The following is a 17,812-nucleotide window of genomic DNA, read 5'->3' on the forward strand; positions in this document are numbered from 1 at the left end:
TATGTATGGGAACCAAGGACATTTATTTGTATAGTAATACTAAAATCTAAAAATTGTTTTAATTTTAACATGACAAAGGGAAACTGGCCCTAGGTCCGTAGTGTTCCAAATGGCCTTTGGGATTAAAAAAAAAATTAAAAAAATGGACCTGGTGTATAAGGACCTGTGGATGGTTTAGTGTCCCACATAGCCCTCACAGCTTCTCTCATGTTTGAGTTTTGTTGAGACCAAAATGTTAATTGAATTGAAAAAAAAGTGAAGGATCATATACAACAAGGATGCTCAACTGGAAGACTGTGGTCTAAACCCAGAACTCCTGCCTCTCATTATGACAGTGGCTGGGAGAAATCATCATCTACCTCCCACTGTTCTCAAGTCCTAAGCCTTTACACCTTAGTGTACGTGTCCCCACACACCATATGATTCGACTACCCACCGTACAATGCTCCTGAAAGACTCCAACTACAGTATATTGCTCCTTAGTGCCCCCACGTAAAGTATAAAGCTCCTTAGTGTCCCGCACACAGTATATGCCGTGTTAGTCACCCCTGCACACAGTATAATCTACATTAGTTGCCTCCTGCGGAGTATAATGCTACTTTAGTAAATTTTTTCCCCTAATTTTTTTTTGTCGAAACCTGGGGTGTGCAGTGCTTCTCAGCTTGGAGCTTTACTTGATCGTGGAATGTGGTCAACAGACCTTTATTAAAAGTAGTTAAGTACCCCTGTCATGTACGGGCCATCCTAGAACATGACACGAGTGTGGTTTTCAGGGGTTAACTCTCTCCACCCACTCAATCTTCCACTCGCCCTTCACTCAGACTTCAAATTAAGTATAAATCACATTCCAACACAGTCCCCACACCCCATATACATACCACCACCACTGACTTGACAGGCTTAGGATAATCCGCACTAACATATACATGCGTCCAGGGCCACTTTAACCATAGGTGCAAGATGTAGCTGTACCAGGCCCTATGGTTCGGGGCCCCCCTCAGCCACCATGGATGGAATGGGACAGTCCTACATTTTGGATGATGTCCCACTGTTCCGGGTGGCAGGCAGTGATTTCACTTCTTAGGACACAGATGGAGATTGAATACTATAGTGGAGCATGGAGCTATTAGCGGCATGCTCCGTTATTAAGCCTTTGGCAGGGAAGCGCAATGAGCACCGAGCCACAGATGTCATAGTCAGAGCTTGCAGGTCCACTGGAACGTGGTTTGGTGAGTATTCTTTTTATTTGAGGGGGGGAGTTTAATTTAAGTTTAAAACGTTTTCACAAGGCCCCCCAATGCATTAAAATGGCTCTGCATGAGTCTCTCCAACAGTCAGCCACAAACACACTTCACAAGAGGTAATGGGTTCATACAGCAATACAAAGTAACCTTAAATTTAACAATTTAATACCCAAAGGGTTCATTGGAAAATATAAGAGGGAGGATAACCAATGACACAAAATGCATGCAGCCTTAAAATAATAGGAGAAAAACAGGATAATACTTAAGAGGCTTTGGTTCCAAGAGCATCGAGAGTCTTCTGGAATTGTACACACCCACCTCTGTTAGCTGAGTTTCACAGTTGTGTGTTGGTGGTAAGGTAAACGGTTTATCATGACTTGTGTTTAGCCACAGCTTCCTGCCAGGGTGCCCCCCCCCCCTCTTATTCCCTGAGGTAGGACATCAAGAACTTTTCTTCTGCAGCAGAAAAGCCACATTTTCCAAAACGCAGCATGTCAATTATACCTGCGGAACCACTGGCATTTTCCATATAAGTATAATAGGGGCAGAAAATCCACAAAGGAAAGCTCTGCGAAATCGCAATGAAAAACTCATTATAGTCTATATTATACTTTTTGCAGGTAACCACTTTTTAATTGAATTGGGTTTTATGTTTTTCGGATCCCCAAGTGGACCCGAAGAACGGAAACCCAAACGCAAGTGTCAACCTTGCCTAAGTGTTATGTCTATTTTTCATGGCTGTTACTACCTACAACCATGTGAATATAGCCTAAGAAGTAAACCAATGATCTGTCATTATTAGAGATGAGTGATTACTATTCGAAACTCCTGTTTCGAACAGCACGCACCCATAGGAATGAATGGACGCAGCCGGCACACAGGGGGTTAAGCGGCCAGCCGCCGGCAAAGTCTGCGTGACAGCCGCTTCCATTCATTCATATGGGTGTGTGCTATTCGAAACAGGAGTTTCGAATAGTAATCACTCATCTCTAGTAATTATATTTCAGGGTCTAGGAGGAAACCAGAATGCATAATACTTGGTAAAAGATCTAGCAAAGGATCGGTGGCAATGCTAGTGTGCGTGTAATATAAAAGCAAACGTAACATGAATAGTAGAGTGTTTAAAAATAACCCATAAACTATTTTGGGATTCAATCTATACAGTGTTACAGATCATATTTTATGTTAGCATGTATGCTATAACTCAAATTGCTCTCAGTTTCAGTGCTTATTGCCCCATGACATTACTGTGTATTAAAGGAACCATCATCATTATGTCGTGAACAGGTTGTGCTACATATTATGACAGGTAAATCGTGTTTCTCTGCCAATACAGTATAATTAGGATTCCGGTGCTTTATATTTTTATAAAATATGGCCACGGAAGTCACAGCATGTATCAAGACTAACAAGCTTACCTTTGTAAAATCAATTGGACAAAATGTCACCATTGTATGTAGCCAATGATGTTCACAATATAATAATAGATTTGTAAATCTGTTTTTCCTAATGCTCAGTGTGACATGATAAATCACGGCGGATTACAATCAATTCTTACTCCTTTTACAGTGCTTGGTCTGACAGGATCAATCTCTGCTATAGGACAACATCCTGTCATCAGTCTAAGAGAAAAATAATACAATTAGCAAAAGAAATGGAGCAGCAGAAATGAACACAGATTGACTTGGAGAAGGCATCCCATTAAAGTAATGAAGAGAGACCACACCGTCGCCAGTGCTCTACATATCACCAGTGGGCTTAATGAAAAAATATGTGATGTTATGATCTCATAAAGTATACTGAAGTGTTATACGTACATCTGTAACTTGCTTTGGAACAGTCAGACTATAATAGGTTTATTTTCCTTGCCATTTCAAGTGAGATATAGGAAACCAAGCATGTAATAGCTTAATTGGCGTATAATTATCTGGTCGGCTTTTGCATACACTTAATTATAGCTTAGCTATGTTGATTTCATTTCTGTGGTTTTATGCAATTTGGGACGTTTTGGGGTCATTTCAGTTGTTTAAAAGTGTTGCAAAAGTGAAAACATGTACTTACTGTATGTTTCAAAATTTCTGTTTCATTCCCGCACTACAAAGTCTAGAGATGGGCGAAGAGTAGAGATGAGCAAACAGTAAAATGTTCGAGATTCGATATTCGTTTCGAGTAGCTCCTCAATATTCGACTACTTGAATCGAATATCGAACCCTACTATAGTCTATGGGGGGAAAATGCTCATTTCAGGGGTAGGCAACATTCGATCAAATTATACTTACCAAGTCCACGAGTGAGGGTCGGGCTGGATCCTCCGAGAAGTCTTCTCCGTGCAGCGTCCCCGCAGCATCTTCCGGCTCTGAATTCACTCTGCCAGGCATCGGGCCTGGGCAGAGCCGACTGCGCATGTCCGCACTACAAGTGGACATGCGCAGTTGGCTCTGCCCAGGCCCAATGCCTGGCAAAGTGAATGAAGACCTGGAAGACACCGCGGGGAAGCTGCACGGAGAAGACTTCTAAAGGTAGGAGAAGAACCAGCATTGAATGGCCGACTGTATAGCATTCGGCCAATCAATGCTGGTTCTGCATCGAACTTTTCCATTCGAACAGCGAGTGGTACTCGATCGAGTACGAGTATTTCGAATACCGTAGTATTCGATCAAATACTTACTCGATCGAATACTACTCGCTCATCTCCAGCGAAGAGCGAAGGATTTGTTTTATTTCAGGTTTGGGTGGCCCAGGACTAAGGTTTGTTTTGGGTCGAACATGTTTGGTACAAACCACACCTTAAAATGGCTTAAAACACAGCGTAGAACTCACTTAGGGTCCATTCACATGGAAGAAACTGGTGAGGAATTTGGTGTGGAATTTCAGCACTGAAAAAAAAGCCTCCCATTGACTTGAATGGGTTCCTTTTTCTGCTAGCATTGAAGACAATGGGAGGCTTTTTTTAGCGCTGAAATTCCACACCAAATTCCTCACCATTTTCCTCCGTGTGAATGGACCCTAAGGGCTACTAGAAACTCACAGGTGAAGTTATGTCAAAGTGAAAGTGTTAATATTATACTCCCGGGTCTCTTCAGACCCCAGAATATAATACATGGAAGTTCAAGGGAGGTGTAAAAAATAAGAAAAGCATTCATACTCACTGTTACCTCTTTTAGTCCTCCTGGCATTCTCTCACTACCTCCTCAGTGATGTCGTGATCCTTGGCATGGCCATGTGACCACTGGTGGCCCAATCACAGCCCTCAGTGGTGACCCAGTTTGCATGATGTTACCACAAAAGCACCAGACATTGCCGAGAAGCCCAAAAGAGATAACAAAAGGAGAGTATGGTTTTTTTGGGTTTTTTTGTCAACTCCCTGCACTTCCACTTATAATCTAGGCTGTGAAGAGACCCCAGAATATAATGTGGCAGCCATTTTAGTTCGCCCATGATGAATCTCCATTTATTCAGTTTCTACTGTAGTGTCCAGACTGTGAGGCTTTGTTAAACCTCCAACACAGCAGTGTTTTCCCTTTAAGAGGGCTGACAGCAAGTTCTTTCCTGTCTCAGGGCTGCAGCAATGGCAATGTGTGAGGTAGAAACTATCTAACCTACACACTAGACTCTACAGAACAGGGCAGGACAGGTTTCTTGTCCCCTCTTAAGAGGAAGGCTGAGCTAAAGTATTTGCCCAGAGTTTTGTAGAAACTTCTCTGTCAAAGCTTGTGCTGTGTATGGAGTGATTGGGATCTCAGAATCACATGTACCTATATAGAGTGAACCATAGGTGTCAGCAGAGTAGCACATGGCAATGACCACAGTGTATGCACAAAGGAAATACAGATTATACAACAGACATAATGATACCCAGTACTGGCACATTGTGAGAAGCTTTCTACCATATGGCACTTACTCCTATCATGGCAGTAAGGAGTGTGCTGGGACAATACACATCTGTCACTTAATGTCCATTGTTCTCATTCTTTGATTAGAGCAATAGACAATGAATAACTATAGTGTGAATCCACCCTAACAAGGGATACTCCAAAGACATACTGATAGGGAATGTAGATTATGAGCAGGGGCGTAACTATCAGGGTAGTAGCATACCTCCCAACTTTTGAAGAACTGAAAGAGGGACAAAATGTGCGGCGCGCGTAGCGCGCCATGGCAAATTTAGCCCCGCCCACTTTTGTGTTGACTCCACCCACTCGTTAATTTTTCATGTGCCCGCACACAGTATAATCCTCCGACAGTCACCCGTAAATTATATGTCCCCCCTCTATCTCTCCCCCAGTTTCATATACACCCATCTGCCCCCAGTTTCATGTCCCCCTTCCATCTCTGCCCCCAGATTCATGTCCCTCCATCTCTGCCCCCAGATTCATGTCCCTCCAGATTCATGTCCCCCCTCCATCTCTGCCCCCAGATTCATGTCCCCCATCTCTTCCCCCAGATTCATGTCCCCCCAGATTCATGTCCCCCCTCCATCTCTGCCCCCAGATTCATGTCCCCCCTCCATCTCTGCCCCCAAATTCATGTCCCCCTCCATCTCTGCCCCCAGATTCATGTCCCCCATCTCTGCCCCCAGATTCATGTCCCCATCTCTGCCCCCAGATTCATGTCCCCCATCTCTGCCCCCAGATTCATGTCCCCCATCTCTGCCCCCAGATTCATGTCCCCCATCTCTGCCCCCAGATTCATGTCCTCTCCATCTCTGCCCCCAGATTAATGTCCCCACATCTCTGCCCCCAGATTCATGTCCCCCATCTCTGCCCCCAGATTCATGTCCCCCCATCTCTGCCCCCAGATACATGTCCCCCCATCTCTGCCCCCAGATTCATGTCTCCACATCTCTGCCCCCAGATTCATGTCCTCTCCATCTCTGCCCCCAGATTCATGTCCCCACATCTCTGCTCCCACATTCATGTCCCCCCATCTCTGCCCCCAGATTCATGTCCCCCCATCTCTGCCCTCAGATTCATGTCCCCCCATCTCTGCCCCCAGATTCATGTCCCCCATCTCTGCCCCCAGATTCATGTCTCCACATCTCTGCCCCCAGATTCATGTCCTCTCCATCTCTGCCCCCAGATTCATGTCCTCACATCTCTGCCCCCAGTGTCATGTCCCCCCATCTCTGCCCCAGTGTCATGCCGTCCTCTCCATCTCTGCCCCCAGTGTCATGCCGTCCCCTCCTTCATCTGCCCCCAGATTGACGTTCCACCTCCACATTAAACTTACCTTCTCCTCCGCTCCCTCGCCGCTCTCTACGCGCCTCTCTCGCTGACACATGCGGCTGAAGGAAGGAGCTGACACAGGCTTCGCCGCTGCGTGCCTCTCTCGCTGACACATATGCGGCTGAAGCGAGGAGCTGACCTGTGTCAGCTCCTCACTTCGCCGCTGCCGCCGGCTCCTGGCTTGCAGACGCGATGTGTCACATCGATGTGTCACATCACGTCTGCAAACCAGGAGCCGGCGGCAGTGGCGAAGCGAGGAGCTGACACAGGTCAGCTCCTCGCTTCAGCCGCATATGTGTCAGTGAGAGAGACACGCAGCTGCGAAGCGAGGAGCTGACCTGTGTCAGCTCCTTCCTTCAGCCGCATGTCAGCGAGAGAGAGGCGCGCAGCGGCGAAGCGAGGAGCTGACCTGTGTCAGCTCCTTGCTTCAGCCGCATATGTGTTCAACTCAGATCTGCGTCCTCTGGACGCAGATCTGAGTTGAAATCGGGACATACCTCCCTCCAACCGGGACCGCGGGACATGTCACCCAAATCGTGACTGTCCCGCGGAAATCGGGATGGTTGGGAGGTATGTAGTAGTAGTAGCAGCTGCCACAGGGCCTGGGACAACAGGGGGCCCGGCGGCAGCCGCTACCTTTTTTTTTTTTTTTTTTAATAGGCCATTACTAGAGATGAGCGAACACTAAAATGTTCGAGGTTCGAAATTCGATTCGAACAGCCGCTCAATGTTCGTGTGTTCGAACGGGTTTCGAACCCCATTATAGTCTATGGGGAACAGATACTCGTTAAGGGGGAAACCCAAATCCGTGTCTGGAGGGTCACCAAGTCCACTATGACACCCCAGGAAATGATGCCAACACCTCTGGAATGACACTGGGACAGCAGGGGAAGCATGTCTGGGGGCATCTAACACACCAAAGACCCTCTATTACCCCAACATCACAGCCTAACAACTACACACTTTACACACTCAATACCACCTCTCTGACAGTAGGAAAACACCTTGAAACATGTGTATTTGGCACTTGCAGTGAGGAGAGCTTGTCACCAGCAGTGAATTTGGCCCTTGTAGTAAGTTGAGGTTGGCACCAACATTTGTTTTGAAAATCAGGGTGGATTGAGCCTCTAACCAGCAGAGTTTGGGCAAATTCATGGTGGAGGGAGCCTCTAAAAACCCCAGTTTGGACCAATTCATGGTGGAGGGAGACTCTAAAAACCCCAGTTTGGACCAATTCATGGTGGAGGGAGACTCTAAAAACCCCAGTTTGGACCAATTCATGGTGGAGGGAGCCTCTAAAAACCCCAGTTTGGACCAATTCATGGTGGAGGGAGCCTCTAACCAGCCCAGTTTGGACCAATTAATGGTGGAGGGAGCCTCTAAACAGCCAAGTTTTGGGAAATTCATGGTGGAGGGAGCCTCTAACCAGCCCAGTTTGGACCAATTCATGGTGGAGGGAGCCTCTAAACAGCCCAGTTTGGGCAAATTCATGGTGGAGGGAGCCTCTAACCAGCCCAGTTTGGACCAATTAATGGTGGAGGGAGCCTCTAACCAGCCCAGTTTGGACCAATTAATGGTGGAGGGAGCCTCTAACCACCCCAGTTTGGGCAAATTCATGGTGGAGGGAGCCTCTAACCAGCCCAGTTTGGACCAATTAATGGTGGAGGGAGCCTCTAAACAGCCCAGTTTGGGCAAATTCATGGTGGAGGGAGCCTCTAAACAGCCAAGTTTGGACCAATTAATGGTGGAGGGAGCCTCTAAACAGCCCAGTTTGGGCAAATTCATGGTGGAGGGAGCCTCTAAAAAACCCAGTTTGGACCAATTCATGGTGGAGGGAGCCTCTAATTAGCCCAGTTTGGACCAATTAATTGTGGAGGGAGCCTCTAACCAGCCCAGTTTGGACCAATTAATGGTGGAGGGAGCCTCTAAAAAACCCAGTTTGGACCAATTCATGGTGGAGGGAGCCTCTAATTAGCCCAGTTTGGACCAATTAATTGTGGAGGGAGCCTCTAACCAGCCCAGTTTGGACCAATTAATGGTGGAGGGAGCCTCTAACCACCCCAGTTTGGACCAATTCATGGTGGAGGGAGCCTCTAACCACCCCAGTTTGGACCAATTCATGGTGGAGGGAGCCTCTAAACAGCCCAGTTTGGGCAAATTCATGGTGGAGGGAGCCTCTAACCAGCCCAGTTTGGACCAATTAATGGTGGAGGGAGCCTCTAAACAGCCCAGTTTGGGCAAATTCATGGTGGAGGGAGCCTCTAACCAGCCCAGTTTGGACCAATTAATGGTGGAGGGAGCCTCTAAACAGCCAAGTTTTGGGAAATTCATGGTGGAGGGAGCCTCTAACCAGCCCAGTTTGGACCAATTAATGGTGGAGGGAGCCTCTAACCACCCCAGTTTGGGCAAATTCATGGTGGAGGGAGCCTCTAACCAGCCCAGTTTGGACCAATTAATGGTGGAGGGAGCCTCTAAACAGCCCAGTTTGGGCAAATTCATGGTGGAGGGAGCCTCTAAACAGCCAAGTTTTGGGAAATTCATGGTGGAGGGAGCCTCTAACCAGCCCAGTTTGGACCAATTCATGGTGGAGGGAGCCTCTAAACAGCCCAGTTTGGGCAAATTCATGGTGGAGGGAGCCTCTAAAAAACCCAGTTTGGACCAATTCATGGTGGAGGGAGCCTCTAATTAGCCCAGTTTGGACCAATTAATTGTGGAGGGAGCCTCTAACCAGCCCAGTTTGGACCAATTAATGGTGGAGGGAGCCTCTAACCACCCCAGTTTGGGCAAATTCATGGTGGAGGGAGCCTCTAACCAGCCCAGTTTGGACCAATTAATGGTGGAGGGAGCCTCTAACCAGCCCAGTTTGGACCAATTAATGGTGGAGGGAGCCTCTAACCACCCCAGTTTGGACCAATTCATGGTGGAGGGAGCCTCTAACCAGCCCAGTTTGGACCAATTCATGGTGGAGGGAGCCTCTAAACAGCCCAGTTTGGGCAAATTCATGGTGGAGGGAGCCTCTAAAAAACCCAGTTTGAACCAATTCTTGGTGTAGGGAGCCTCTAATTAGCCCAGTTTGGACCAATTAATTGTGGAGGGAGCCTCTAACCAGCCCAGTTTGGACCAATTAATGGTGGAGGGAGCCTCTAAAAAACCCAGTTTGGACCAATTCATGGTGGAGGGAGCCTCTAAACAGCCCAGTTTGGGCAAATTCATGGTGGAGGGAGCCTCTAACCAGCCCAGTTTGGACCAATTAATGGTGGAGGGAGCCTCTAAACAGCCAAGTTTTGGGAAATTCATGGTGGAGGGAGCCTCTAACCAGCCCAGTTTGGACCAATTAATGGTGGAGGGAGCCTCTAACCAGCCCAGTTTGGACCAATTAATGGTGGAGGGAGCCTCTAACCAGCCCAGTTTGGACCAATTAATGGTGGAGGGAGCCTCTAAACAGCCAAGTTTTGGGAAATTCATGGTGGAGGGAGCCTCTAACCAGCCCAGTTTGGACCAATTCATGGTGGAGGGAGCCTCTAAACAGCCCAGTTTGGGCAAATTCATGGTGGAGGGAGCCTCTAAAAAACCCAGTTTGGACCAATTCATGGTGGAGGGAGCCTCTAATTAGCCCAGTTTGGACCAATTAATTGTGGAGGGAGCCTCTAACCAGCCCAGTTTGGACCAATTAATGGTGGAGGGAGCCTCTAACCACCCCAGTTTGGGCAAATTCATGGTGGAGGGAGCCTCTAACCAGCCCAGTTTGGACCAATTAATGGTGGAGGGAGCCTCTAACCAGCCCAGTTTGGACCAATTAATGGTGGAGGGAGCCTCTAACCACCCCAGTTTGGACCAATTCATGGTGGAGGGAGCCTCTAACCAGCCCAGTTTGGACCAATTCATGGTGGAGGGAGCCTCTAAACAGCCCAGTTTGGGCAAATTCATGGTGGAGGGAGCCTCTAAAAAACCCAGTTTGGACCAATTCATGGTGGAGGGAGCCTCTAATTAGCCCAGTTTGGACCAATTAATTGTGGAGGGAGCCTCTAACCAGCCCAGTTTGGACCAATTAATGGTGGAGGGAGCCTCTAACCACCCCAGTTTGGACCAATTCATGGTGGAGGGAGCCTCTAACCACCCCAGTTTGGACCAATTCATGGTGGAGGGAGCCTCTAAACAGCCCAGTTTGGGCAAATTCATGGTGGAGGGAGCCTCTAACCAGCCCAGTTTGGACCAATTAATGGTGGAGGGAGCCTCTAAACAGCCCAGTTTGGGCAAATTCATGGTGGAGGGAGCCTCTAACCAGCCCAGTTTGGACCAATTAATGGTGGAGGGAGCCTCTAAACAGCCAAGTTTTGGGAAATTCATGGTGGAGGGAGCCTCTAACCAGCCCAGTTTGGACCAATTAATGGTGGAGGGAGCCTCTAACCACCCCAGTTTGGGCAAATTCATGGTGGAGGGAGCCTCTAACCAGCCCAGTTTGGACCAATTAATGGTGGAGGGAGCCTCTAAACAGCCCAGTTTGGGCAAATTCATGGTGGAGGGAGCCTCTAAACAGCCAAGTTTTGGGAAATTCATGGTGGAGGGAGCCTCTAACCAGCCCAGTTTGGACCAATTCATGGTGGAGGGAGCCTCTAAACAGCCCAGTTTGGGCAAATTCATGGTGGAGGGAGCCTCTAAAAAACCCAGTTTGGACCAATTCATGGTGGAGGGAGCCTCTAAACAGCCCAGTTTGGGCAAATTCATGGTGGAGGGAGCCTCTAACCAGCAGAGTTGGGGGAAATCAGGGTGGAGGGAGCCTAGTATTAGCAGAATTGTGCAACGCTTATGGTGGATGAGTATGAGGATGCGGAGGAATTGGAGAGGTTGAGTACAGACATGGAGTTTCATGTTGGGGTGCTTTACACAGGTGGGCACAAAAATGACGGCTCTACCCAGTGGTGGTTCATTTTTATCAAAGTGAGCCGGTCGGCACTCTCAGCTGACAGACGGGTGCGCTTGTCAGTGATGATGCCACCGGCTGCACTGAACACCCTCTCAGATAGGACGCTGGCGGCAGGACAGGACAGCACCTCCAAGGCATATAGGGCAAGTTCAAGCCACAGGTCCAACTTCGACACCCAATACGTGTAGGGCGCAGAGGGGTCGGAGAGGACAGGGCTGTGGTCGGAAAGGTATTCCCGCAACATGCGCCTATACTTCTCACGCCTGGTGACACTAGGACCCTCCGTGGCGGCACTTTGGCGAGGGGGTGCCATCAAGGTGTCCCAGACCTTAGACAGTGTGCCCCTCGTTTGTGTGGACCGGTGAGAACTTGGTTGCCTACTGGAGGAACTGCCCTCCCTGCCGCCAACGTCACATGCTGGAAACATCTCCATCATATTCTGCACCAATTGCCTGTGGCAAGCATTGATGCGATTGGCCCTCCCCTCTACCGGAATAAAAGACGAGATGTTGTTTTTATACCGGGGGTCAAGGATAGCAAAGATCCAGTACTGGTTGTCCTCCATGATTTTGACAATACGCTTGTCGGTTGTAAAGCACCCCAACATGAACTCAGCCATGTCTGCCACAGTGTTAGTTGGCATGACTCCTCTGGCCCCACCGGAAAGTTCAATCTCCATTTCCTCCTCATCCTCCATGTCTACCCATCCGCGCTGCAACAATGGGACGATTCGAAGTTGCCCGGAAGCCTCCTGTATCACCATCACATCATCGGACAACTCTTCTTCCTCCTCCTCCTCCTCCTCCTCCTCCATTAAACGCAGTGAAGCGGACAGATGTGTGGACCTACTCTCCAGCTGTGACGGATCGGATGCTATCCCTAACTCCTCTGTGTGATCTGAGTTATCCCTGATGTCAATCAGGGATTCTCTCAGAACACACAAGAGCGGGATTGTAAGGCTCACCATCGCATCCTCAGAGCTCACCCTCCTTGTGGACTCCTCAAAGACCCGTAGGATGTCACAAAGGTCTCTCATCCATGGCCACTCATGGATGTGAAACTGAGGCAGCTGACTTTGTGGCACCCTAGGGTTTTGTAGCTGGTATTCCATCAAAGGTCTCTGCTGCTCAACCACTCTATTCAACATCTGAAACGTTGAGTTCCAGCGTGTGGGGACGTCGCACAAAAGCCGGTGTTGTGGCACATGCAGGCGTTGCTGGAGAGATTTTAAGCTAGCAGCGGCTACTGTCGACTTGCGAAAGTGGGCGCACATGCGCCGCACTTTCACCAGTAGCTCTGGAACATTGGGGTAGCTCTTTAGGAAACGTTGCACCACTAGGTTGAAGACGTGGGCCAGGCATGGAACATGTTGGAGTCCGGCAAGCTCCAGAGCTGCTACCAGGTTCCGGCCGTTATCACAAACGACCATGCCTGGGCCCAGGTGCAGCGGCTCAAACCATATTGCCGTCTCATCGAGGAGGGCATCCCTCACCTCGGAGGCAGTGTGCTGTCTGTCCCCCAAGCTGATCAGCTTCAGCACAGCCTGCTGACGTCTACCAACGCCAGTGCTGCAACGTTTCCAACTCGTAGCTGGGGTCAATCTAACAGCGGAGGAGGAGGCGGTGGCGGAGGAGGAGGCGGTGGCGGAGGAGGAGGCGGTAGAGGAGGAGGAGGAGGAGGGGGGTGTTCTTCTCGTGTCCCTGCCAGGAATGTTAGGCGGGGAGACGAGGTACACCGGGCCAGTTTGGGAAGCAGTCCCAGCCTCAACTACATTCACCCAGTGTGCCGTCAGTGAAATGTAGCGTCCCTGTCCGCATGCACTTGTCCACGCGTCGGTGGTCAAGTGGACCTTTGTGCAAAGCGCGGAACTAAGGGCCCGCCTGATGTTGAGTGACACGTGCTGGTGCAAGGCGGGGACGGCACACCGGGAGAAGTAGTGACGGCTAGGGACGGCATAGCGAGGTGCCGCAGTTGCCATCAGGTCCAGGAAGGCGGGAGTTTCAACAAGCCGGAACGCCAACATCTCCTGGGCCAGCAGTTTAGCGATGTTGGCGTTCAAGGCTTGCGCGTGTGGGTGGTTAGCAGTGTATTTCTGCCGCCGCTCCAATGTCTGAGAGATGGTGGGTTGTTGTAAAGAAACGCCTGATGGTGCCTTTGATGGTGCAGGAGAAGGAGATAAGACAGGACCAGGGGAGGATGAGGTAGAAGTCAACAAAGTGGCGGAGGCAGATGAAGTGGTGTCCTGGCTCGTCCTCTGGAGTGCATCGCCAGCACAGTCAGCAGTGGCAGTGGCAGAGGCAGAGGCAGAGGCAGTGGCAGTGGCGTGAACGGCAGTCGGCCTTTGTCCTGCCGTTGCTGCCTGCCACTGATTCCAGTGCTTGGATTCCAAATGACGGCGCATTGAAGTGGTGGACAGGTTGCTCTTCTCAGAGCCCCTAATCAATTTCGAGAGGCAAATTGTGCAGACAACACTATATCTGTCCTCGGCGCATTCCTTGAAAAAACTCCACACCTTCGAGAAACGTGCCCTCGAGGTGGGAGTTTTTCGGGGCTGGGTACGAACTGGAACATCTTGGGAGATTCCGGGTGTGGCCTGGCTTCGCCTAAGCTGCTGACCTCTGCCTCTGCCTCTAGCTACCCTTTTTGGTGCTGCACCTGCCTCAACATCCACACTACTTTCCCCGCTTGACATCCCCCCTGTCCAGGTCGGGTCAGTGTCCTCATCATCCACCACTTCCTCTTCCAACTCCTGTCTCATCTCCTCCTCCCGCACAATGCGCCGGTCAACTGGATGCCCTGACGGCAACTGCGTCACATCATCGTCGATGAGGGTGGGTTGCTGGTCATCCACCACCAAATCGAACGGAGATGGAGGAGACTCTAGTGTTTGAGCATCTGGATACAGATGCTCCTCTGTTAGGTTCGTGGAATCGTGACGTGGAGAGGCAGGTTGAGGGACAATGAAAGGAGCGGAGAACAGCTCTGGGGAGCAGGGACAGTTTGGGTTATTGTTCTGTAAAGCTTCGGAATTTTGGGAGGAAGGAAGACAAGACTGTTGGGTAATAGGAGGAGAGGAGGCAGAGTCTGACTGGCTGCTGGACAATGTGCTGTAAGCGTTCTCTGACAGCCATTGCAAGACCTGTTCCTGGTTCTCGGGCCTACTAAGGTTTGTACCCTGCAGTTTAGTTAATGTGGCAAGCAACCCTGGCACTGTGGAGTGGCGCAATGCTTGCTGCCCCACAGGAGTAGGCACGGGACGCCCTGTGGCTTCACTGCTACCTTGCTCCCCAGAACCATTCCCCCGACCTCGCCCACGGCCTCGTCCACGTCCCTTTCCGGGAGCCTTGCGCATTTTGAATTCCTAGTTAGAAATTGGCACTGTATACCAGTAGTAAAAATTGTGGGTGCACGTAACCCCAATATATTCTTTGAATTCCCAGTCAGACACTGGCACTATATGGCAGTAGCAAGAAATGAGGGTATTTGTATTCCCAATATACTCTTTGAATTCCCAGTCAGACAATGGCACTGTATACCAGTAGTAAAAATTGTGGGTGCACGTAACCCCAATATATTCTTTGAATTCCCAGTCAGAAACTGGCACTATATGGCAGTAGCAAGAAATGAGGGTATTTGTATTCCCAATATACTCTTTGAATTCCCAGTCAGACAATGGCACTGTATACCAGTAGTAAAAATTGTGGGTGCACGTAACCCCAATATATTCTTTGAATTCCCAGTCAGACACTGGCACTATATGGCAGTAGCAAGAAATGAGGGTATTTGTATTCCCAATATACTCTTTGAATTCCCAGTCAGACAATGGCACTGTATACCAGTAGTAAAAATTGTGGGTGCACGTAACCCCAATATATTCTTTGAATTCCCAGTCAGAAACTGGCACTATATGGCAGTAGCAAGAAATGAGGGTATTTGTATTCCCAATATACTCTTTGAATTCCCAGTCAGACAATGGCACTGTATACCAGTAGTAAAAATTGTGGGTGCACGTAACCCCAATATATTCTTTGAATTCCCAGTCAGACACTGGCACTATATGGCAGTAGCAAGAAATGAGGGTATTTGTATTCCCAATATACTCTTTGAATTCCCAGTCAGACAATGGCACTGTATACCAGTAGTAAAAATTGTGGGTGCACGTAACCCCAATATATTCTTTGAATTCCCAGTCAGAAACTGGCACTATATGGCAGTAGCAAGAAATGAGGGTATTTATAACCCCAATATATTCTTTGAATTCCCAGTCAGACAATGGCACTGTATACCAGTAGTAAAAATTGTGGGTGCACGTAACCCCAATATATTCTTTGAATTCCCAGTCAGAAACTGGCACTATATGGCAGTAGCAAGAAATGAGGGTATTTATAACCCCAATATATTCTTTGAATTCCCAGTCAGACAATGGCACTGTATACCAGTAGTAAAAATTGTGGGTGCACGTAACCCCAATATATTCTTTGAATTCCCAGTCAGAAACTGGCACTATATGGCAGTAGCAAGAAATGAGGGTATTTGTATTCCCAATATACTCTTTGAATTCCCAGTCAGACAATGGCACTGTATACCAGTAGTAAAAATTGTGGGTGCACGTAACCCCAATATATTCTTTGAATTCCCAGTCAGACACTGGCACTATATGGCAGTAGCAAGAAATGAGGGTATTTGTATTCCCAATATACTCTTTGAATTCCCAGTCAGACAATGGCACTGTATACCAGTAGTAAAAATTGTGGGTGCACGTAACCCCAATATATTCTTTGAATTACCAGTCAGAAACTGGCACTATATGGCAGTAGCAAGAAATGAGGGTATTTATAACCCCAATATATTCTTTGAATTCCCAGTCAGACAATGGCACTGTATACCAGTAGTAAAAATTGTGGGTGCACGTAACCCCAATATATTCTTTGAATTCCCAGTCAGAAACTGGCACTATATGGCAGTAGCAAGAAATGAGGGTATTTATAACCCCAATATATTCTTTGAATTCCCAGTCAGACAATGGCACTGTATACCAGTAGTAAAAATTGTGGGTGCACGTAACCCCAATATATTCTTTGAATTCCCAGTCAGAAACTGGCACTATATGGCAGTAGCAAGAAATGAGGGTATTTGTATTCCCAATATACTCTTTGAATTCCCAGTCAGACAATGGCACTGTATACCAGTAGTAAAAATTGTGGGTGCACGTAACCCCAATATATTCTTTGAATTCCCAGTCAGACACTGGCACTATATGGCAGTAGCAAGAAATGAGGGTATTTGTATTCCCAATATACTCTTTGAATTCCCAGTCAGACAATGGCACTGTATACCAGTAGTAAAAATTGTGGGTGCACGTAACCCCAATATATTCTTTGAATTACCAGTCAGAAACTGGCACTATATGGCAGTAGCAAGAAATGAGGGTATTTATAACCCCAATATATTCTTTGAATTCCCAGTCAGACAATGGCACTGTATACCAGTAGTAAAAATTGTGGGTGCACGTAACCCCAATATATTCTTTGAATTCCCAGTCAGAAACTGGCACTATATGGCAGTAGCAAGAAATGAGGGTATTTATAACCCCAATATATTCTTTGAATTCCCAGTCAGACAATGGCACTGTATACCAGTAGTAAAAATTGTGGGTGCACGTAACCCCAATATATTCTTTGAATTCCCAGTCAGAAACTGGCACTATATGGCAGTAGCAAGAAATGAGGGTATTTGTATTCCCAATATACTCTTTGAATTCCCAGTCAGACAATGGCACTGTATACCAGTAGTAAAAATTGTGGGTGCACGTAACCCCAATATATTCTTTGAATTCCCAGTCAGACACTGGCACTATATGGCAGTAGCAAGAAATGAGGGTATTTGTATTCCCAATATATTCTTTGAATTCCCAGTCAGACAATGGCACTGTATACCAGTAGTAAAAATTGTGGGTGCACGTAACCCCAATATATTCTTTGAATTCCCAGTCAGAAACTGGCACTATATGGCAGTAGCAAGAAATGAGGGTATTTATAACCCCAATATATTCTTTGAATTCCCAGTCAGACAATGGCACTGTATACCAGTAGTAAAAATTGTGGGTGCACGTAACCCCAATATATTCTTTGAATTCCCAGTCAGAAACTGGCACTATATGGCAGTAGCAAGAAATGAGGGTATTTGTATTCCCAATATACTCTTTGAATTCCCAGTCAGACAATGGCACTGTATACCAGTAGTAAAAATTGTGGGTGCACGTAACCCCAATATATTCTTTGAATTCCCAGTCAGACACTGGCACTATATGGCAGTAGCAAGAAATGAGGGTATTTGTATTCCCAATATACTCTTTGAATTCCCAGTCAGACAATGGCACTGTATACCAGTAGTAAAAATTGTGGGTGCACGTAACCCCA

Source organism: Leptodactylus fuscus, chromosome 10 (genome assembly GCF_031893055.1).
Source record: "Leptodactylus fuscus isolate aLepFus1 chromosome 10, aLepFus1.hap2, whole genome shotgun sequence".
Classification (NCBI taxonomy): Eukaryota; Metazoa; Chordata; class Amphibia; order Anura; family Leptodactylidae; genus Leptodactylus; species Leptodactylus fuscus.